Genomic DNA, 25,606 nt, shown 5'->3' on the forward strand with positions numbered 1-25,606 from the left:
CTGTATATAAGGTATGAAATAAGAAACACCAAGAATATATGAGTAAATATAATGCAAAAGAAAGAGGTGAAATCACAAATTCCACACTATACAATGACGTTTGCGAAACAGCCAATTGGTTTTGGTGAAGAAATGGAAAATAAAGCAGGAAGAGAGTGGGTCTCTATTTGTGGCTGAAAGTTTTAACATGTTACCAAGTATTATAGTTCAACCTGGTTCACATACCTCTCTCCCATACCCAGTTCCCTGATACCATGCCTGAACCTTAGTTTTCAAAAATCACAAACATACTGAAGATTTATTTATATCATTGTTATTTTATATTATACTTAGTGAAAGTGGTTGTCAGATTTATTGTTCTTTGAATTATATACAAAAGAGATAAATGAGGAGACACAAATATGAATCAATTACTAACTTGCTACTATCAGTACTATCAATTACTAACTTCAAGCATGAGGCGATAGGATCATAAAGGAAAGCATTTGAAAACTGAAATCGAAAGGAAGAGCTAATTATAGGGAAAATTCAGAGATTGGGAATTAAATCTGGAGATTTTAGCGACAGTCCTGATATATTGTGTAAAATGCTTGGATTAGATACTGCTCATTCCTTTAATATACAATAAAAGAATTTGAGAATTAAAGAGAAAAATTTGTGTACACTGACACTATAACTATATTACTCAGTTTCAAATAGTCCAAAGAAAATGCACAAGCCAGCAACAAATGATTCCAATTCTAAAAATGACCTTTAATGGAGGGACTATCCAGATAATAGTTTGACATTCTCCATAGTTTCAGGCTTAAGGTACTCATTTGTTTGGCATTTTTTGGTAAGAGAAGATGTTGGTAACTAAATTCTTAGATTTTTCCATCAGGTTCAACATGGACAGATTAATTTTCTTTAACATATCAGGGAGATACAGATACTAACAAGGTGATATTAGGAAGTATATCATCTTGATGATAACAACAACAAAATAAGCAAACGGTCCCCAACTACATTTTCTTTTTATATATTCTGGGTGTAAAGTCTAGAGGAAGTTGACTAATTCCAGAACATTGTGATTCAGGATTTGACTCATCTAAACAGTGATTTCTTCACAGTCATTCCCCATTGTTTGCATTTAGGAGAAATACTGAAAATTATTTGAAGCCTGGTGTTTGGATGTATTACTTATTTAGAAGACAGCTTTCTGAAAAGAATATACTTTTCTTGAGGTTTAAACTCTTCTTAACCACTGTTTCATTGCATCTTGGAATAATGAAATCAGCTTATAACTTTATCTAAAAATGCTACATTTTTATATAAAGATTGGCTTCTATCAAAGTCGTATAATAATAAGCAGAAAGACCTTGATTTTCAATTATATTGATTTTAAAACAGAATACTCTTGACCTCTGCAAGGATATTCTGAAATCTCTACTAAGAGTGTGCTTTTCATCCACGTCTGGGGGTGTCATCGTGTCTCTGGTATTTATAAACATAGCAGTGAGTGAATTTCACAAGAAATATCCTTGGCTTACTCACAAGTGTCAACGAAACAAACAATTCATAGTGAGGCAGTCAAAGGAAAAGGCAATAGAGAGATGATGGACTAGCTGCAGCTCTTGTCCTTTCAGGGTCCTTTTATTCTGAACTGCAGATTTTCACATAACAGAATTTAATAAGGGTACAAACGAGGTGTGTGTGTGTGTGTGTGTTATGAGACCGAAGCAAATAGTTTAAAACAGTAGAGTTGTCTTTAAAAAAAGGAAAGTTAAATAGTACTACATAAAGTTAAGAAAACTATTTGGTTTTTGATATTTGCCATTTTCCACTCAATGTCTCCCTAAGATTAAAGTCTTCAATTGTGAAAAGAGGGTAATAGGGGGCCTTAACTAATCGATTTAATGTTCTTTAAGGACTCACTATATTTTTCATATACTCAGTAATGTTCCTGCTTTTAAAACATAAGTTAGTATTTTTAGCATTTTTCTTAGGAAGTATTTCAGCCTTGCAGTAAGGATTCAATAATAAGTACAGGATGGAGAACAGTTTTATCGCTTTTATACAGATTCAATTATTCTTAATATTTTACCCCAATGAATAAGTAAAATGTGGCCCTTACTACTAGATTTTTCTGTATATTTCCTAAGATTATAGATGTTATTTTATGACTACAGAACAACCATTAGCTAATAATTTAATAGTGATCCAATAGTTCTACCCACTTTGCAGTCTATAATTCAATTTTCCACTTGAAAAAATAATTTCCTTTATGGTATTTTTTTCACCACTACAGGATAGAAGTATGATATTGCCTTGTCTATTAAATCTTTGAGAAAATTTATAATATGACCACAGCCTTTCTTTGTGTTTTATTACATTGATGTTTAAAGGGTATAGTTATCTCCTACTTTCATTTAGTAGAAGGTTCCTCAATCTGTGCTTTCCTGATGGTTCCTCAATACTAGGTACCCAATTATATACTTATGGCTGTTGTGCTGGTGACCGTCTCAGAAAATGACATCTGAAAGCACTTGATGTCCATTCGTCCTCATTGATGATACAGATTTTTAATACACAGACAAGGTCATGTCTGATTTCTCTACTGTTTATTTACTATTTTTTCCCTTACAACTGATAAGCAATTTGTGAGAAAGACTCAAGGCATGAAAATACTCTCTGCTCACCTAAATTTCCCCCCAAAGCTTATCATCTGTTGCTTCTTACTTAACACAACTTTACTATATGGTTGCAAATGATAATATTCCAATTTTAGTAACTGTTTCATATCCACTAGCTGACATATGCCATTTTATTATAAGCAACAGCCTCTCCCATTTATAAATGTATTTATGTATGTGTTTAGATATGTATGTATTCTTTACCTATTAATGGTTGATAGATATTGATGGGTTTCTGTTTTTTTATTGCTTCTAATTCATTATTATACATAACTATCTTGGTATTCAGCTTTTCTCTGATTTGACCAGTGGGCCCTCTTTAAGCTAGCCCTGTGACCTTGTGACTTTTCCCCATGATTTCTTTAAAGCTTCTTATTTGTGACAGCACAGTCCTGGGACAAACTTCCTTTTAGTGGGAAATGTTATCAGAACCCAATATCTCTGAATGCTAGGCATCCTTATTTTCACTTGTATACATTTGCTTCTAGGTCCTTTCAGTGGTTAGAAGTAGGAAATACATGCATGTGTGTATATGTCTATATATTCATATAACTGTATCTAGATAAACATACGGTGTATATGTGTACCTATGTGTATATATACACACACATATACTTATGCACATAAAAACATACTTTGGAAATCCTGAGTTCACACTGTAGTTCTAAGTCTAATATATTTACATTTTCCATAATTTTATCTTCCTCCTTTAACATTGAAAACTCTGGCTCCCAACATCTGCACATATAATTTTTTCAACATTACAACACATCTAAAATAATTTCAGAATTGCTTTACTCATACAACTAAAAAAAAAAAAAAGAAATGGTCTAAAAAGAGTTCAGCACTTGTTTTTAAAGGCCCCCTCCCTCACCAACCCATACCACCCCCCTGAACTCAAATCACGTGTTTGTAAGTTGCTCACTTTAGCTGTAGTTGTTCTTCAGTGTTTTTATAATATTCCTTTGAAAATAACTGTATTTATTTGTTATCATTTTATGTCCCCTTCTTTTACCATTATTATAGACTTTTTAAAAATGTGTAGTATTTTCATGCTCCCAAAAGCCATAATTATGCAAGGCATAATTAGAGAAATGTCTTCCCATATTGACTCGACTGTTTCTGCCACCCACCTCAAGGTAACTAATTTCATTGTTTTTTTTAAATTTATATTTCCTATATGAATTTTTGGAATGATAAGCATATTTATGTATGCTTTCTTATCCCATCCCTCTTTTTAAAATAAAACATAGCATACTATATATGTTAGTTTATACTTTTTTTTTTAACTTTATGATATCTGGTAGAAGTTCCTCTATGTATGTTCATAGAAATCATTCTTTTTTTAAAAAAATGTATGGTATTAAATGTCATGTATGTAATGTATTTTGTTCAGTGAATCTTCCATGCTGGAATATTAGTTTCCAATCTTTTGCAATGATATAATATGTTTCAGCGACTAATTTTGTACATATATGTATTTTTCTGTTTTTGGAGGTTCATCTTCAGCATATATTCTTGGTATTGGGAATACTGAGTTGAAAGATAGATGCATATATAGTATCATTAAATTTTGCCAACTCCTCTCCATAGTGGTTGTGTCATTTTGCAATCTCATAGCATTGCATGAGATTAGGTTTCCTCTTTTTTCACCCACAGTGTACTGTCAAGATTTTGGATCGTTGCCAGTTTTGTGAGTTACGATGTTAGGTTTAGAGAAACCTTGTGAAACAAGTGTTATTATGTTTATAATATACTGAAAGAATGAGAACTCCAAAGAGATTATGTAACTTTCTAAGGTTCAATCAATGATATCCATTTGTTGAATATTTCCCCTTTGATTTTAAAAGAAGGCCACAAATATATCAAGGAATTGATATCTTTCCAAATCCAACATTATTTGTAGGACAATTTACTAATTTTTAAAAGTGGTTATAAGCATTTGACAAAGACCACATCCCTTCATGATAAAAACTCTTACCAAAGTGGGTATAGAGGGAGCATTCCTTAACATAATAAAGCCATTTATGACAAACCCACAGCAAATATAATACTCAATGGAGAAAAACTGAAAGCCTTCCCACTAGAATCTGGAACAAGACAGGGATGTGCACTCTCATCACTGTTATTCAACATAGTATTGGAAGTCCTAGCCACAGCAATCAGACAAAAGAAATAAAAGACATCCAGATAGGAAGAGAAGTAAAATTGTCACTGTATGCAGATGGCATGATACTATATGTAGAAAACCCTAAGGACTCAACCCAAAAACTACTTGAGCTGATCAACAAATTCAGCAAAGTATAAGGATATAAGATTAACATTCAGAAATCAGTCGCATTTCTGTATACCAACAATGAAATATTAGAAAAGGAATACAGAAATACAATACCTTTTAAAATTGCACCCCCAGGGGAGTTCCCGTCGTGGCGCAGTGGTTAACGAATCCAACTAGGAACCATGAGGTTGCAGGTTCGGTCCCTGCCCTTGCTCAGTGGGTTAATGATCCGGCGTTGCCGGGAGCTGTGGTGTGGGTTGCAGACGCGGCTCGGATCCTGCGTTGCTGTGGCTCTGGTGTAGGCCAGTGGCTACAGCTCCAATTCGACCTCTGGCCTGGAAGCCTCCATGTGCCAAGGGAGTGGCCCAAAGAAACAGCAAAAAGACAAAAAAATAAATAAATAAAAAATAAAAATAATAAAATTGCACCCCCAAAAATCAAATACCTGGAAAAGACCTGACCAAGGAGGTAAAGGACTTATATGCCAAGAACTATAAAACATTATTCAAGGAAAATTAAAGAAGATGTAAAGAAATGGAAAGATATTCCATGCTCCTGGGTTGGAAAAATTTTGAAAAAATGGCCACACTACCCAAACCGATCTACAGATTCAATGCAATCCCTGTCAAATTACCCATGACATTTTTTGCAGAACTACGACAAACAATCCAAAAATTTATATGGAACCATAAAAGATCAAGAATTGTCAAAGCAATTCTGAAGAACAAAAACCAAGCAGGAGGCATCTCTCCCCCAGACTTCAGGCAATATTACAAAACCACAGTCATCAAGACAGTGTGGAACTGGAACCAAAACAGACATAAGGACTAATGGAACAGAATAGAGGACCCAGAAATAAACCCAGACACCTATGGTCAATGAATCTTTGACAAAGGAGGCAAGAACATAAAATGGGAAAAAGAAAGTCTTTTCAGCAAATATTGCTGGGAAACCTGGACAGCTGCATGCAAATCAATGAAACTAGAACACGCCCTCATACCATGCACGAAAATAAACTCAAAATGGCTGAAAGACTTAAATAATTAGACCAGACACCATCAAACTCCTGGGAGAGAACAAAGGCAAAACATTCTCTGACATCAACACTATGAATATTTTCTCAGGTCAGTCTCCCAAAGCAACAGAAATAAAAACAAAAATAAACCAATGGGACCTAATCAAACTATGAGCTTTCGCACAGCAAAGAAACCAAATAGAAAACAAAAGACCGCTTACAGAATGGCAGAAAATAGTTTCAAATGATGCAACTGACAAGGGCCTAATCTCTAAAATATGCAAACAACTTATACAACTCAACAACAAAAAAGCAAACAACACAATTGAAAAACAGGCAAAGGACCTGAAAAGACATTTCTCTGAGGAGAATGTACACATGGCCAACAAGCACTTGAAACAATGCTCTACATCCCTGATTATTAGAGAAATGCAAATCAAAACTACCACAAGATACCACTTCACACCAGTCAGAATGGCCATCATTACTAAGTCCACAAATAACAAATGCTGGAGGGGGTTTGAAGAAAAGGGAACCCTCCTGCCCTGTTGGTGGGAATGTAAGCTGATACAACCACTGTGGAGAACAGTACGGAGGTACCTTAAAAACTACACATAGAACTAACATATGATCCAGCAATCCCTCTCTTGGGCATATATCCGGACAAAACTCTACTTAAAAGAGACACATGCACCTGCATGTTCAGTGCAGCACTATTCCCAATAGCCAAGATGTGAAATCAACCCAAATGTCCACTTATGGATGATTGGATTAGGAAGATGTGATATATACACACAATGGAATACTACTCAGCCACAAAAAAGAATGAAATAATGCCATTTGCAGCAACATAGATGGAACTAGAGACTCTCATACTGAGTGAAGTAAGTCAGAAAGAGAAAGACAAATGCCATATGATATCACTTATATCTGGAATCTAATATAAGGCACAAATGAACCTTTCCACAGAAATCATCGCTTGGAGAATAGACTTGTGGTTTCTAAGGGGGAAGGGGAGGGAATGGGAGGGACAAGGAGCTTGGGGTAAATAGATGCAGAATGTTGCCTTTGGGATGGATTAGCGATGGGATCCTGCTGTGTAGCACTGGGAACTCAGTCTAGTCACTTATGATGGAACACACAAAGTGAGAAAAAAGAATGTATACATGTATGTGTAACTGGGTCATCATGCTTTACAGTAGAAAAAATATATAAATAAATGATAAAAACAGAAAATAAAAGTGGTTATATGAAAGTTCAAAATTTTAATTTTTTTTTTTAATTTTTACTTTTGTCTTTTTGTCTTTTCTAGGGCCACACCTGCAGCACATGGAGCTTCCCAGGCTAGGGGTCTAATCCAAGTTTCAGCCGCCAGCCTATGCTAGAGCCACAGCAACGCTGGATCCAAGCCATGTCTGTGACCCACACCACAGCCCATGGCAACGCCGGATCCTCTATCCACTGAGCTAGGCCAGGGATTGAACCCACAACCTTGTAGTTCTTAGTCACATTCGTTTAACCACTGAGCCATAACGGGAACTCCTCATAATTTTAAAATTCAGTTTATGAAGTTACCAGAAATAATTTTTAAAATATTTGTATTCATCCTCATCGTGAGGACCATGAAAATTTTATAGTTATATTTGTAATATTGTCTATATTTATTAATTTCAACATAGGATAGACTGTTACAGATTATTTGAAATCAATATATAATAAATGATGCATATCTTACAAGGCATTTCAGGTACATTTGTGCTCCATAGGTGTCTTCATTTAGTAACAACAATTGGCTTTGCTGTATTCTGTGAATATTTATATTTCTATTATGATATTTAAACAATTGTCTTCACTGTTGAACTTTTTACTGAATTCACGATTCTACTGAATATCTTTTTTGAATTATCAAAATAATTAAAATTCAATAACTTTATTCCATGAATTAGATGAAAATACTGAACAATTATTATAAATATTAAAACTTTATTTCAAATACCCAATTACACCAAAATATATAACATTGTCATCACTCAACTATTTGGAAAGTTTTTCTGTCGAAGGAGATAGTGTTTTAAGAGCTGTAAGTTCACTCTTTGAACATGCACAAGAATATTTGGAGTAAAATAAAGAATAAAATTCCTATCAAATAAAATATGCTTAACCAAATAATATATATAATAATGTATGTATTACCTTTGCCTTTGTTGTTATCTGGCTCATGTTCTTCTTAAAATACTGTCTTTTTTAATTTTATGAAAATATATTTGAAATGTAACATTGTGTAAATTTAAGGTGTATATCATGTTATTTTGATATATTTATATATTTTAGTATGTGGCATATGGATGTTCCCAGGCCAGGAGTCAAAGTGCAACACCAGATCAGAGCTGCATCTGCAACCTATGCAGCAGCTTGTGGCAATGCAGGATCCTTAACCCACTAAGCGAGGCCAGGGATCAAATCTGCAACCTTACAGAGAAAAAGTAGACTCCTTAACCTGCTGAGCCACAATGAGAACTTTGTTCATTTCAAAGTGTTTGGAATATTTACCTTCTAGTGTTTTTTCTGATTGTAACACTGTATAAGAACTCTAGGACTTATTTACTGTTGCAGGTTTGTACCTTTAAATATCTATCCTATCTTCTCAGCCTCCATTCTCTGATAACCACTGTTTTACTTTTCTGCTTTTACAAGTTTGACTTCTTAATATTCCAGATAAGTCATATCATACAGTATTTCTTTCTCTGACTCCATCACTTGGCTTAATTCCCCAAGGTACATCCATGTGGTCACAAATGGCAGGATACCCTATTTCTCATGGCTGACTAATATTCCTGTCTGTGTGTGTGTGTGTGTGTGTGTGTGTGTGTGTGTGTGTCTGTGGCATTTTTATCCATTCAGTTTTTGATAGGACTTTGGTTGTTTCCATGTGTCTTGGCTTTTGTATGTAATATTGCAACAAAGAGAGTTCATATTATCTCTTTGATATCCTGTTTTCATTCTCTTTGGGTATATACTAGAATTGGAATTGCTGAATCATATGGAAGCTCTATTTTTAATTTTTTGAGGAAGCTCCATATTGTTTTCCATAATGACTGAACAAAATTACATTCCAACCATATCCTCTCCAGTATTTGTTACCTCTTGACACCTTAGAGATAGCCATTCTAACAGGTGTGACGTGATATTTTATTGTGATTTTGATTGCATTTCACTAATTATTAGTAATTTTGAGCAAATTTCATGTACTTATTGGTCATTTAGATATCTTCTTTGGAAAAATATTTAGTTCCTATGCCTATTTAATTGGGTTGTGGTTTGTTTTTTGTTTATTTATTTTTAAATAATGGAGTTGTATAAATTCTTTCTGTATTTTGGATATTAATCCTTTATTGTTATAGGGTTTGCAGATTTTCCTTCCATTCTCTATATTGCCCTTTCATTTTGTAAATTATTTCCTTTGCTGTTCAGCAATATTTATGTTTGATATGGTCCCAATTGTCGATTTTTTATTTTTTTGTTTGTGGTTTTGATTTCATATCCAAAAAATCATTGCTAAGACCAATGTCTGAGGAGTTTCTTCCCTTTGTTTTTCCTAGTTTTTATGTTATCTGATATTTTAAATATTTTACCCACTGGAGTTAATTTTTCTGAGTAGTATAAGATAGGGATCCAGACTCATTGTCATGTATGTGTTTATGAAATTTTCCAAATATTTTTTAAACAGACTACCCTTTTCCTATTGGATGTTATGGCTCTCTTGTTGAATATTAATTGACTTATAAACATGGGTATTTAAACCTAGACTCTCTATTCTGTTTCTTTGGTATATGTGGCTGTTTTTATGCTAGTGCCATACTTTTTGATTACTATGGCACTATAGTATAGTTTGGAGTCAGGAAGAGTGATTATCTATGGCTTTGTTCTTTTTTAGGATTGTTTATTTAGGGTCTTTTGTGGGTTAATTCAATTTTTAGGATGGTTGATTCTATTAATGTGAAGAATGCATTGGAATTTTGATAGAAATTGCATTGCCTCAATGACTTTGAGTAGTATGGACATATTAACAATATTAATTCTTCCAGTTCATGATCATATATTTCTACTTGCTTTTTCTGCTTGTTCACTTCAATTTCTTCAAAGGTCTTGAAATTTTAATTGTACAGATCTTTCAATTCCTTATTTAAATTTATTCCTAGGTATTTTATTACTTGCTATTGAGAATGGGGTAGTTTTTTTTTTCTTTCCTTTGCAGATGAATACACTCTATGGAAAGTATTAGTATACATAAATGTAACTAATACCTGTATGCTAATTTTATATTCTAAAACTTAAGTGAGTTTATTGATTAGTTCTAAAATTTCTTGATAGATTCTTTTTGGATTTCTTCTATACAAAATCATTTCATCTAAAATAGTTACAGTTTTAAATAATTCTTCCTTTCTGATCCAGACGCCTTCATTTCTTAGTCTTGTTTACTTGCTCTTGCTAAGACTTCTAGTACTAAATTGAATAAGAATGGAGAGACTGGACATCTTTGTTGTGTTCCTAATCTTAGAAGAAAAGCTTTTAATTTTTCACCATTGAGTATAATGTTAGATGTGAGTTTGTCTTACATAATCTTTATGACGTGAGATGCATTCTTTCTATACACAATCTGTTGAGGGTTTCTATCATGAAAGTATTTTGTATTTTGTCTAATGCTTTTTCTCCATTTCTGTTACCCACACTATTGAGGGTTTCTATCATTAAAGTAATTTGTGTTTTGTCGAATGCTTTTTCTGCATCTCTGTTGATGGCATGTGAGTTTTATCTTTTATTCTCTTAGCATGATGTTTTACATTTCTTCGTTTGCAGGTGTGAATCATCCTTGCATCCCAGGGATAAATCCCACTTGGTCATGATGAATAATTCTATTAATGTGTATTTAAATTAGGTTTGGTAATATTTCGTTGAGAATTTTTACATCAATGTTTATCATGGATATTGGTCTATGGTTGTTTTCTTATAGTGGCATTTATCTGGCTTTCATATCAGGGTAATTATGACCTGATAAAATGAGTTGGGAAATGCTTACTCCACTTCAATTTTTTTTGGAAGAGTTTGAGAAAGAGTGGCATTAAGTGTTATTTAAACGTTTGGTAGAGTTTGCCAGTGAGCCATCTGGTCCTGGGGTTTTCTGTGTTGTGAAGTTTTTGATTAGTGATTTAATCTCCTTATTGTAATTAGTCTGTTCTGATTTTCTACTTTTTTCTGATAAGTCTTGGTAGGTAGTGTTTCTGGGTATTTATCCATTAAGTCTAAGTTATCTAATTTGTTGGTATATAATTAGTTTATAGTAGCCTCTTTTGATCTTATAAATTTCTATAGTACCAGTTGGAATGACTTCTCTTTCATTTCTAATTTATCTATTTAATTTTTTTAATTTTTCTTTTTTCTTTTCTTTTTTTTTTTTTTCTTTTTACAACCATACCAGTATATGGAAGTTCCCAGGCTAGGTGTTGATCAGAGGTGCAGGTGCCAGCCTATGCCACAGCCACAGGAATATGGGATCTGAGCTGTGTCTGTGACCTATACCACAGATTGTGGCAATGTCAGATCCTTAACCCACTGAGTGAGACTAGAGGTCGGACCCACATCTTCACAGATGCTAGTCGTGTTTATAACCCACTGAAGCCTCAACAGGAGCTTCTTCATTTCTAATTTATTTCTAATTATCTTTGTTTGGCTGAGGCTAAACTAATTTCCATTTATCTTTTCAAAAAACTCAGCTCAGTTTTGTTGATCCTTCATATAGTTGTTCAAGTATTTATTTCATTTATTTCTGTTCTGATCTGTATTATTTCCCTTTTCCATTGATGTTGGGTTAAATTTTTTTTCTTTTTCTAGTATCATGAGGTATAAAATTAGGTTGTTTATTTGAAATCCTTCTAATTTTTTAATATATGCATTTATATCTACAAACTTTCCTTAGAAGTACTTTTGCAGCACCCCATTAGACTTGATATGTTGCATGTACATTTTCATTGATTTTGATCATTTATTTACCTTTTGATTTATTCTTTGGTCTATTGGTTATTGATTGTGTTGTGTAATTTCCACATTTTTTAGATTTTCCAGCTTTCCTCTCATTGTTGATTTCTAATTTCATACTTAATGTGGTCATAAGAGAGAGCTGCTATGATTTCAAATCTTAAATTTGCTAAGACTTGTTTCGTGTCCTGGTATAATATCTATTTTGGAGAACAATCCATGTGCACTTGGTAAAATGTGTTTTCTGCTGCTTTTGTTTGGCATGTTCTATGTATGTCTCTTAAATCCACTTGGTTTAAAGTATAGTTCAATTCCAATGTTTCAATCCCAATGGTTTCTTTTTCTTTTTCTTAGTCTGGATGATCTATTCATTCCTGCCAGTGGGATATTAAAATGCTCTACTATTATTTTATTATTTTCTCACTTCAATCTATTAGTATTTGCTTAATATATTTGGGTGTTCCTAAATATTGGGTGTTTATATAATTAGGGTTTTTGTATATTTTTGCTGTATTGACCCTTTTATCATTACAAAATTAACTTTTTTGTTTCTTGTTACCTTTTTTTGATTGGGTTAAAGTGTATATAGGTAAAGTACCCACACTTTTTCTGATTTTATTTGCATGGGATATCTTCTTTCATAAATTCACTTTGAGCCAATTTGTGTCTTTAGAGCCAAAATAGATCTCTTGAATCTTGCAGGCAGCATATAGTTTGGTCTTGTTTTTTTATCCATCAAGCCACTCTATGCCTTTTGGTTATTAAATTCAATACATTTACATTTAGACTGATTATTGTCTTGTAAAGACTTCTTAATGACATCTTGCCATCTAATTGTTGTCCTTCTGGTAGTTTTATGTCTCCATTTTTTCTTTTATCTTTTGTTTCTGCTTATTTTTGCAAATTCATAGTTTTCCATGCTAGTATGCACTAATCTTCCTTTATTTTACATTTTATGAATCTACTCTAGATTTTTGTTTGTGGTTAACATGAGGCTAATGTAAAACATTTAATATATAAAACAGGCAATTTATGCTGATAGCAACTTATCTTTGTTAGCCTATGAAGCCTCTATGTTTTCTGTTCTTCCCTTTTTATATTATTAAAAATTTTTATTGAGGTATAATTGACATATAACACTATATTATTTTCAGGCTTACATAGAAATGATTTGATATATCTGTATACAGTGGAAAGTGATTCACAATTAAGTCTAGTTGCCATTCATTATAGTACATAGCAACACAATTTTTATGTGTATATGATGATGAAATTCAAGACATTAATCTCTTATCAACTTTCAAATATGAAATACCATATTTCATACAGGCACCATGCTATACAGTACATCCCCAAGACTTACTTATTTTATAACCAGAAGTTTGTACTTTTTGACCACCTTTACTCATTTCTCCCACTCTCTACCATCCCTTCTTACTTACACTCATCAGTCTATTCTCTGTGTCTATGAGATTTTTTGTTTGTTTTGTTTCTTAGATACAACATACAAGTAAGAGCAAATGGTATTTATGTTTCTCTATCTGACTTATTTCACTTAGCATGATGCCTTAGTGTTCATTCCTGTTATCACAAATGCAATATTTTGGTTTCTTTGTGACTGAATGGCAGTCTCTTATAGATATCCATATATACCATATCTTCTTAATATATTCCTTATGAATGAACACTTAGATTGTTCCATATCTTGGCTGTTGTATATAGTGCTGATATGAACATGGGAGAATCATGTATCTCTTCTAGTTAGCATTTTTGCTTTCTTGGATAAATACCAAGAAGTGGAATTAGCTTGTAGAGTTTCTGATAGCCTCATGGGGTTTCTTTTGTAGGTTACTTTCTATTTTTTCCCTGGTTACCTTTAAGACTCTTTCGTTACCATTGATTTTGGAAGTTTCACTATAATGTGTCTTGGAGATGTTTTTTTGTATCGAGGTAATATGCTGTTCTGTTAGCTTCATGGACTTGTATATTCCAATTTCCTCCCCAGGTTTGATAATTTCTAGCTATTATTTCCTTAAATAGTCTCTGCCTCCTCATTCCTTTCTTCTTCTGTTATACCAATTGTTGTATTATATATAATAGAATTTAATACCTCTCATAGAGTTTCTTCATTTTTGAAAAATGTTATTTCTCTCTCCTCTAAAAGGATTATTTCTATATCCCTATCTTCAAGTCATTTATTCTTTTTTTTCAGCTGATCTTCCTTGTTGCTGGTATTTTCTATGACATTCTTCATCTCATTCATTGAATCCTTTAGCTCTAGCATTTCTATTTTGTCCTTTTTTTATAATTTAATCTCTTTGATAAAGAACTCCTGTTCGTTAATTTTATTCCTGAGTTCGTTGAAATGATTTTCTCTCTCTATTTCTTCTTATTAAAGTATAGTTGATTTACAATGTTGTGTTAGTTTCAGGTGTACAGCAAAGTGATTCAGTTGTATGTATATATACATATATATATACACACATGTATATATGTATATATATACACACACATGTATATATGTATACACACACACACACATATGTATGTATGGGATTCTTTTCCCCTACAGATTACTACAAAATATTCAGTATAGTTCCCCGTGCTACACAGTAGGTCCTTGTTATTTATCTGTTTTATATGTAGCAGTGTATATATGTCAATCCCAAACTCCTAATTTATTCCTCCCCCTGCCTCATCCTCTTGTGGCTCATTGAATTTCTTCATAAGAGCTATTTGGAATTCTTTATCAGTTGGGTCTCGGTTTTCCATGCCTTTGAGTTGATTGCTGGAGAATTATCATTTTCTTTTTATGATACCATATTTCCTTGATTTTTTAATGTGTGTTTATAGGTGTGCACTTCTGCTCTGGCATTTGAAGTGGTAAAGATCTCCTTAACTATGTTCTATGTCTTCTTTCAATTCAATAGGTTCACTCTTAAAAATCTTGTCTTCTCAAGCTGATACTATAGTTCAAGTTTGTGGTTTCTCCTGTTTCCACTAACTGTGGCTTGTTTTCTGAGACTCTCTTTGCTGGAGCTGAATCTCACAGATATTTATTTATATAGGCTGGAGTAAGTTTTTATGTCTTTGACACTAAAGGCATTTGAATATGATTTAATATGAATTTTATTCATATCAAGCAGTAATCATTTTAGGTAAAGCAATTTATGAGAAATTAATTCTTGGTATTTAAGTATCTGATTCCAGATCTTGAGTCTCTAAGTCTTTCTTAATATTCCCTCACCAGATCAGCCAGTTTAGCAGGCTGTGGCTGCATTAGTGGTTATTAATATCCTGGGATTCCCTTATATAAGAATATAAGCCTTAGTTTATTTGAAAAGCATATATCCAAAGTCATTCTTCTCAGAAAAGAATCAGCACTATTTATCTGCTAATCAGGAAATATAAACATATAGACATCTAAGAGAAAAAAAAATACCCCAATACAAATAAAACACATATGACCAAGGATGGCAGCAAATAGAAAATAAACATTTATTGAGTTCCTGTTGTTGCTTATCAGTAATGCACCCAGCTAGTATCCTTGAGGATCTGGGTTCAATCCTGAGCTCTGCTCAGTAGGCTAAGTATCTAGCATTGCTATGAGCTGTGGTATAGGTCACAGACATGGCTCACATCTGGTGTTGCTGTGGCTGTGGTGTAGGCTGGCAGCTGCAGTTCTCATTCAACCCCTAAGCCTAGGAACTTCTATATGCTATGGATGTGGCTCTAAAAAACAAATAAGGAAAATAAAATTAAACATTTATAAAGAACTTACTATGTGCTAGACAGTGTATCAGGAGATAAAAATATGAATATGATTTCAACATTCTTAAGAATCAGGTGCATAATAAAAAAATAACAATGAATAAAATTATAGATATTCTGAGAAATATAGATGTAAAGAAAGTAATCAGTTTAAGTTAAAAATATCAGATAACTGAATTATTGACAACCTATATAGAAATAAATATTCAAGAACAGATATCTTTGAGGAGGTCTTCAGAGTATTATGGGTGGATCTGTCAACTGCTATTATTTTTCTTGGTGATAATATTGCTTTTGGGAGAATAATACATGGAGGCCTAATAAATTGCCATTTATTTCATTCATATTATAGGGGCTTTTGAATTTTTTCATCTGTTATAGATTTATAATTAGAAGAAACAATATACAGATTTTTAAAAATAAGCAGTTTCTATGTTCTAGTTTAATTTTCTACTGTATCACCTCTGAAATAAAATATTTTTGCAGTCACTTGTAGTGAATGTTATTAAGTAGCCCCAAAATTCTGGGATAAAGTTGAGACAATGACAGTATAATTTCATCTCAAATTGTGTATAAGATAATAATCTAGAGAAAGAAGCAGCAAGTGGTATGTTTATTTCTGGATAGGGTGAAGTGAATTTTGATATTTCAGCATTCCTGCTGAGAACTATTATAAGACCATGATAAATGAAAAATCATATGATGGAAGATGTGAGATTTGGGAAATCATTCAGGAACTAGATGGAATAGGAGTTCTGTGAAGACAGCCTCAGAGTAGTGAGCTGATAATATACAAGAGCTTTTTACTTTTAAGCATTTAATAATGAGTTATAACTAAGAAATACATAGGTTTATCTGGAGAAGTCCACTCTGGGAGAATAATTCAGCCAAGCTTTTGACACTTCTCAACACTGGAGTGATGATAACTAGAGTTGAGTTTCCTCGTACACATGGCTCTTAATCTTCTCAAACCAGTTCCTGAAATAAGAAGCTGTTATGTGTAAGGGAGGCTAGAAAGCCAAGCCGAGAACATATGAGGAAACAGAGCAGAGTTTTCTTCCATCTCCCAAGGCTGAGAAAAAAGTAAATACAGGTCATGAGAAGAGGCCATGGTAAAGATAAAGGTCTCAGTTAAAAATCTTTTAGGCTTGGCTTTAGGAACATGGGAAAACTAGAGGTTTACTAATCTTTAAAAACACTTCATTGTGAGCCTAACTTCAACTCAGTTTCTTTTTGGTTAAGGTGATTAACTCCTCCATCTATAGAAATAGGAAAAAATAAAGGTAAATTATCTGGTATATATGATAACAAAATCTTTAACTTGTAAATGATTTTATAAAGCATTATCTAGAAATGTTTAAGTTATAAGCCATGCCAAGAGAAAAGGCCAGCGACTGAACAGTGAAGAAAAAATAAAGTAAATAGATTATGAGGGTAGAAACATCAGTGATCTTAATATTGAGGTCAGCTGACAGGAGTATTAAATCATAATTATTAAGCCAAAGAATATAGATGAAATTACACACAGGGTAGAAACAATGTGGAATGTTATAAATTTATGTGGTTGTTAAACTTATATGTAAATTAAGTCATATAAAACAAAATTTTAGTTTCATAGTTGAAAAAGCCACATTTCAAATTTTCAATAGCCGTATATGACCAGTGACTGCTGTATTTGAATGTTCAGATATAAAATGTATCTATAAGAGCTCAAAACAATTAATAATCTTGACCTGAATAACACTGAACATAAGAGCAAATTTATTTTAAAATAAAATGTAAAATTTACCAAAATTAACCGTGTGTTAAATCATAAAATAATTCTTAACGAAATTTAGTTTCTTCTCTGACTAAAATGGAATGACCATAGAAATAAACTAGAAAATATCTCTTTTGAAATTAAGTGATACACTTTGAATTAACTCCAGGTATGTAATGAAATTAAAATTAAAAGGAGAAAAAAAATCTTAATAATGGCTAATGAGGACTGGATATTTCAAAATGAGGGAAATGTAGTAACAGGAGTACTTAGAGAAAACATTTTTTAATATATAAAATATAAAAAGAGAGACTGAATTAATTATGTGAAATTCCATCTCCTAAAGATAAAAAAAAATAGTGAATTAAAACCAAATTGCTAAAGTTGAAAATAAGAACATTAGGAACACAAAGTAAAGGAACTTATAATGATGATAGACAGCCTAAAAAAATCCCTAAATTTGGTATTTAAAAAGATTAATAAAATTGAATAATATTTGCCAAAACCGATGGAAAAAAATGGGACAACAGAAAAATGATCACTATCAGGAATCAAAAGGGAAACATTCAGCAGAAAATACAGATATTAAATACATAATAAGAGAAAGTTATGAATATCTTTATAGTGTTTTGACATTTTTGTTTATACAGAAAAACTCATTGAAAAAATTTACTAGCACTGACACAAGAGGAAAGAGAAAATCTTTCCTATTTATTAATTAAATACTTTGAGTTTATTAAATACTTTGAATTTATTTTTAGAACCATTCCAATAAGAAAACTCAGATCCCAGGCAACTTAAATAATAAACTCTTCCAAAGACTTAAGGAATGTAAAGATTCTCAAAGGTAAAGATAATGAAAGACACTTTCACCTTGTTTTATGAGGCTATCATAACCTTCATACCTAATCGTGATAAGGTTATTATGAGAAAAAAATGTATACCAGTGTTTCTCATTAACACTTGTGTAAAATTGTTTAACAAAATACTAATAAATCAAATTCTGTGATATATAAAAATGATAACAGAATTTCATGGCTTTAGTTCAGGATGTAATCATTATTTAACTTAGGAATATCTCTACTGTGGCTCACCACATTAACATAAAATAATTCTTATGTATGATTGTCTAGATATACACTGAACGCAGTTGAGAACATTTGTCATTAATGAAGGAAAAAAGAAGAGTAGAAAGAGAATTTCCTTCATCTAATGTAGAGTATATACAAAAATCCAAGAGCAACATCACACTTAATGGTGAATGACTGAAAGTATTTGTCGTAATGAGATAAAGATGCCTGCTACAATCATTTCTCTGTACCACTGTACTCAGGTTCCTAACAGGTTAGTAAGTGCTTCACACTCTCCTGCCTGCCCACACTGGGCCTCGGGAATTCATCAACTGTTTCAGAGGAATTATTTTTCAGTGTTTGGTTTTCTTGGCCCCAGGTAAACAAGTCCTGCAGTAACCTGTCATTCTTCAGATTTGGGATAGATTATTTATCCTGATATCTCATTACTGGATGGTTTCAAGAAACACTGTGAACTTTAATTTTTGTCTAGCTCTTTCTTGCTGTAAATTTGGGAGTGATGGTCTCTCCAGCTCTCTAGATCCTTATATAGAAAGTGGGCTTACAAAGCATTTATTAGAACATGCTATTTAATATGCCAATGACTGTATGAAAAGATGCTCTACATCAGTGTCTTTTAAGCCCATTAAGATGCATATGAACCAACTGGGGACATATTTAAAACACATATCCCACTTTAATAGATTGGGGCGAGACCTAAGATTCTACATTTCTAACAAGCTCCCAAATGATGTAGATGCTGCTGCTTGCTCTACCACTCTTTGATTAGCTATGCTCTACATTGCTAATCATAAAGGAAATGCAAATTAAAACCACTAACGATTCTATTCAAAACCCACTAGAATGGCTGAAAAATGACAGAACCAAATATTGATAAGGATGGAGAGCAACAGGAACTCTCATATGCCATTGGTAGGAGAAAATCATCTCTTTGGAGCATGTTTTGTACACAAAAGGCATATCCATAATTCAGCAATTCCAGTCTCCGGTGTATACTCAAAGAAAGTGGAGTATATGTGTTTACCAAAGGACACGTCCTATCTACAAGAAAGTTAATAACAACAGTATTAGCCCTAATCTAGAACACAAATGTTCTTCAAAAGCAGAAACAACATAAATTGTGGTATACACTCACAATGAGTTACTCTAAAACAATGGAATTTAACTAAGTACAACTATCCAGGACAGTGGAGACCAGCTAGAAGGTTATATACATATGACGCCATATGTATAAAGTTCAAAATGGTGAAACCATCCATGGCATTAGAAATCTGGATAATGGTGATCCCGAAAGGGGGAGGCTGTGCCCTGCTCCTAAAGGGATCCAAATTGGACTTTTGGATTACTAGTATTTTCATGTTTCTGATCTGGGAGTTGGCTACATTCTTCTGGTTTGTTTGATTGTTTTTACTTTATGAAAATTCTTCCAGTTAAACTCTTATGAATTGTATCCTTCTCTGTAATTATTTTAGGTATGCTTACTTTAAACATACTTAAAATTTCCCAATTAATTATAGCTCTGAAAACTGTGGTAAATCACTCTAAAGAAAAAGAAATGAGGCCTTATAAGAGTAATGCTCCCTTTCCAGCATTACTTGAAGAGTGCATGAAGCAGATAGAATATGCGATTTTCAGTTTTTCTCTCTCTAGAAATGCAGCCTTTCAGGATAGGTAAGTTCTTTGATTTATTGCAACATTCTCTCTGAATTCATAAATTCTCATCTTTGTGGAAGGTTTTAATGGGATTAAGTTCAATTTCTATAACATTTCACACATCTTAAAGCATGTTCTTTTATGTCATCTTATATTTAAACTTTTACAACCAATCTGTGGGGGAAAGGGCATTTATATCAGTCTTACTGGTTTAAAATCATCCTTTTTCTTGCAGATTGGGGCTCTTTTTCCCTAAGAGAGATATAGGAAAAGAATTGAGGCACAGTTGCATGTTCTTGATTGAGTAATTGCTGTTCCTTTCCTGCAGAAATGTACTGTGAGGGGAACTTTCTCTAGACCTTTCCTTGTCTTCCCTTTGAAAGTGAATATTAAAACTGTATTCTGATTGCTCTCTAAATGTTCTCTCTCTCTCTCTCTTTTTTTTTTTTTTTTTTTTTTTTAGGGCTGCACCCATGGTATGTGGAAATTCTCAGGCAAGGGGTCAAATTGGAGCTATAGCTCCAGCCTATGCCACAGCCACAGCAATGCCAGATCCAAGCCGTATCTGTGACCTACACTGCAGCTCGTGGCAACACAGGATCCTTCACCCACTTAGTGAGGCCAGGGATTGAACCCTCATCCCCATGGATACTACTCAGGTTCTTAACCCGCTAAACCACAATGGGAATGCCTTAATATTCTCTTTGATAGCCTCTGAGAACAACTTAGAAAAGACTGGAAAACTAACAGTAATCATTGCCATCGTTTTAGAATGAACTTTTAAAACACCTAAAGGGCTTATAAAATATTAAGGCAGTGTGGGCTATATTCCCAGGGACAGTCTACATCTGCTTTGGAAAAATAAACACACACACTCTCAGTACATGTGTGGAGAACTTCCTTTGAAAAACACAACACGTTAGTTAACTGTCATGCTTCAGTTTGCAGCTTAAATACTATTCCGTCTGACTTTTCTGTAAACTGCTGAGGAGCGGTCTTTCCTAGCTACCCTCATGCAGTATTTCTGGATCTGGCAGAGTATCTGATTGTTGTAAGTGTTCAATTAACTCTTTCAGTTTATGAAAATTATGACTCATCTTCTGGATTTCCAAATTTCTAGAATATTCTTTGGCTGAAATTTGAATAGTCAGAAAGTAAAACATCAAGAAAAAGTCAAACTAGCCAAAGAACTCAAAAAAAGTTAAATTATTAGGTAATAAAGGCATTTTTAATATGAAAGAAACGTTTATTCAGTGAGGCAAGATGAACTTCTAGCTTAATATCTGCTCTGTGGATCTTGGAAAATAGCATTGTCTATCCTGAGCACTGTTTAAAAATGTATGGCATAAAATCAAGAACTCAGAAAAAAAGATCCATTCAGAGAGAAAAGTGTTGAAATGGGTTATGTAGGTTTAGCTTTGTAGGTGTTATATACTACATGGGAATTTTGTAAAGGACTATTTTCCTCTTACAAAGGAAAGAAAATTATTAAAATAAAAGTGGGGAGCTGCCCGTTGGGGAGATAATTACTAGCTTCAGCTAACAAGTAATATAAGTAGCATGCTTACATGTTTTGTTTATTTGGAATATAATTTTATTAATCAAATATAAGCCATAGTGGTGACTATCTGGTGATTTGTAAATGTATACACCTTGCTGAATAGTAATTTGGAGTCCATTAACTTTTAAAATTGTCAGGCAGAAGTTTGATGATGAGTTTGCAGGAATACACTCAAAATGGGAACATCAATTCATTAATGAAAAAGTTTGAGAGAAGTTGGCTTCAACTCTATTGAGGTCATTGAGAAAGGGTGGAAAGCCCAGCAGTGTCATCCCCAAACCACTTTAGTTCACTATTAAGAGAGCGTGATCGGTATCAATTACTCTTGCAGAGCCAGGAGAAAGCAGTCACATACAGCTTTCTGAAGAAATGTCTTAAATCCAAGACTGTATCTTGCTGCATAGGTTCCAAGGGGGAAGTGTCACTGCCTTAAGGAGAGGATAACTTGCATAGATTCTTTCAATTACTAGCAAGATTTTATTTTAGAAGATGCCGAAGTTACTTTTAGCATACGAATACATGAATATTAAATTTATCGTTTTTAAAAATTATTTTTAGAATTCATGCAGCAAAGGCACATCATTTTATCATCTCTGTTTAGTCTCATTCCTGCCGCTGAGATTTCAAACTGATACCCTCCAGTGTGCATTAGTAGGGAGACAGGTCTTTAAGACCTTTAGGACCTTAGAACACCTAAGTCACAGATGATAATAGTAATAATACCTATTATTTGTCAAGCACTTTTCCTGTGTCAGGCATTCTCCAAAGCCCTTAATATATATTACATTGTTTAATTCTCTGAACAACTGTATACACGTCGTTTTCCAGCTAGATGTAAAAACTGGTGTGGCCTTGCAACAAACTTCTGCCAGTGGAAAGTGAGAGGAAGGGATACATGCTATTTCTGGGCCAAAGCCTTGAGGAAGCTGGAGTGCATGCTCCTCCATCACTCTTCCTTTTGCCGGTTTGTAAGTGAAGGATAAGGCTCTTGGGGCTTGGCAGAGCTATGCATTGGAAGGAACAAGCTTTCTCAATCATCCTAATGAGAACTGTGGTCCACAGTCTTGATCCCTGTCTTAGACTACTATGTGAGTGAAAAAAAAATTTTATTGGCTTTATACTCCTATAATGTAGGCCTATTGTGTTTAGTATTTTAGAGTACTCAAATACTAAAAGACACTATTATTACCGCTGTATTGTGGTGGGGGAAACTAAGGCGTAGAGTTTTATTTTCTTTTGTTTTTTTTTAATTTTTTTTTAAGTATAGTTGATTTACAGAGTTGTATCAATTTCTGTTATACAGCATAGTGACCCAGTTTTATATATATATATATATATATATATATGTATATATATATATATTCTTATTCTTATATACAATCATATATATATATATATTCTTTTTCTCATACTGTCTTCCATCATGTTCTTGGAATAGAACATGGTATTTTTAAAAATTTAATTTTATTGAAGCATAGTTAATTTACAGTGTTTTGTTAATGTCTGCTGTACAGCAAAGTGATTCAGCTATACATATGCACATATCCATTCCCATAAATGTTATCACAAAACATTGAGTAGATTTCTGTGTTCTACACAGCAGGTCCTCATTGATCATCTTGGCGTTTCCAAAGCCCCAGTCCATCCCTCCCAGCCTCACCCTTCCCCTTTGGTAAATAAACATTTGTTTTCACAGTCTGTGGTCTGTTTCTGTTTTGTAAATGAGTATATTTGTACCCTTTTTAAAGTTCCACAGGTAAATGATATCATGGTATTTGTCTTTTCCTGTCTGACTTCCTGCACTTGGTATGTTAATCTCTAGGTCCATCTGTGTTATGGCAAATGGCATTATTTCATTCTTTTTATGGCTGAGTAATAGTCCATGGTATATATGTACCACATCTTCTTTATCCATTCCTCTTTTGATGGATATTTAAGTGGCTTCCATGTCTTGGCTACTGTAAATAGTGCTGCAGTGAACGTTGTGGTGCATGCATCTTTTCGAATTATGGTTTGTTTACGTTCTAATTCAAATGTCCAACCATCTCTATTTGTGTCCTGGAAACAACTTATTCCTGGGTAGAGCAGGACAATTATTGGTTTTGATTCCATTCCTCAATAAATCATTTATATCTGTTTTCTACCTTTTAATTGAATGTCTTTGGTCTCCATTTTGCCTTATTCTTGCCTTATTTATTTACTCATATTTTACTTCTCAGCACCTATCATTAACCAAACAGAAGCATGACAAGTTCACCAAACATGCTCTTATTCCATGACTTTAGGCCATTATATACTTATTTTGATACTTCCTTTCCCTACTCAAACATGCTGCTGGTCTGTCAATACTGTCTCAGTCTTTCAAAATTTAGCTTAGAAATCAGATTCTCAATTAAACCTTTCTATCTTCCCAACCCCAGCAACAATGGAAAGCTCTTTCTTTGTATTCTGTACAGTTGTTCGCTTCACTGGATGTGACCTATTATTGCCCTTTATGTTTTTACATGTGTAGATCACACTCATCTGATGTCTCTCAACTGGGGATTTGTGGTCTGACTCCATGATTCTGCACATGTATTTTTAAAAGTCTGTTGTCTTGAAAAAAAATATAAACAATTATTTTTTTACCTATTTAAGAATAAATCTCTCTTTTATTGTGATAATTTTAGTTGAAAGATATTTTCTCAGAATGAAAATGTAATTTCTATATAATCTGGCCATTTCATAAATTGTGCCTTATCACCTGTTTTTCTGGTCCTTGGGATTTATTTTTGCTGAAAAATGATCTATGAGTCATTAACATGTGTTTGAATTCCAATTGTGATGATCATGGTACTTGTTATTCACTTTCCACTTTTTTATGGGCTTTCATGGAGCTAACATTTCATGAGTATCTCAAGAATATGGCTTTTAATATTGGACTATTCCTTTTCTTCAATCATTGGCATTCCATAGTGGAGAATCCCTGAATTAGTCTATTTGTGAGTTGGACAAGTCATTTGAACTCAAGAGATTTAACTTCATTACCTTTCATTGAAGGTGTCAGGATAGAAGGGCTGTAAAATTCAGTCAAGCTCTAAATAGTTGGTACATTGAACCCATAAGACTACTTGCTTAACTGATACCAATGTTCTGGCCCAGGATTGTGAGGCATGGGAATAAAATCCCACATATGCTAATCCCAAGGAAAATATTCCATAGTTAAGATTATGGTGAGGATGTAAAATTATTTTGAGAGAGTTTATTTTTAGATTACTAGCAAGAGCAGAAATAACCTAATTCCATTTAAGCTAAATATGTAATGACTTATGAAGAATTTAATAATTACTTAAAACTATTTGAATAGCATAAATACTGGAGAAAATGAATAGCCTATGGGAATATACATAAAAGAAATAGATTAAATTCAGGGAACACAGATTCTTTATATTAAGAATCACCTTTAAAGAAGGATGTTGATAATTTAATATGGTTGAAGATGTCTTTCAAGGAAAGCCTTAATCCTTTACATTAAAACAAACAAACAAAAAAGCACCTCTTGACAATTTTGAGAGAATTGTATATGTATTTTTAAAATTTTAAATTTGTTAATTATTTGTTGAAAGTTAACTGGGTGTTTCCTACCCAGTTTGCTTTAAAAAAAAAAAACTTTATAAACCTCTGTAATAACTGTACAGGCAGTATAAGATGAAGAGAAAACTTTTTCTAGTGTACACAGATTATGAGAGTGTTGTGAACAATCACTACTCTTGGTAATTTAATATAATATTTAA

At 33.1% G+C, this 25,606-nt stretch overlaps 1 long non-coding RNA gene across 1 annotated transcript in view; it reads left to right on the plus strand.

Moving 5' to 3' along the window:
• LOC110255421 overlaps positions 1 to 25,606 on the plus strand; it is a 498,014-nt gene that overhangs the window by 448,434 nt on the left and 23,974 nt on the right. The window lies entirely within an intron of this gene.

This window comes from Sus scrofa, chromosome 9 (assembly GCF_000003025.6).
Source record: "Sus scrofa isolate TJ Tabasco breed Duroc chromosome 9, Sscrofa11.1, whole genome shotgun sequence".
In the NCBI taxonomy this organism is placed as follows: domain Eukaryota; kingdom Metazoa; phylum Chordata; class Mammalia; order Artiodactyla; family Suidae; genus Sus; species Sus scrofa.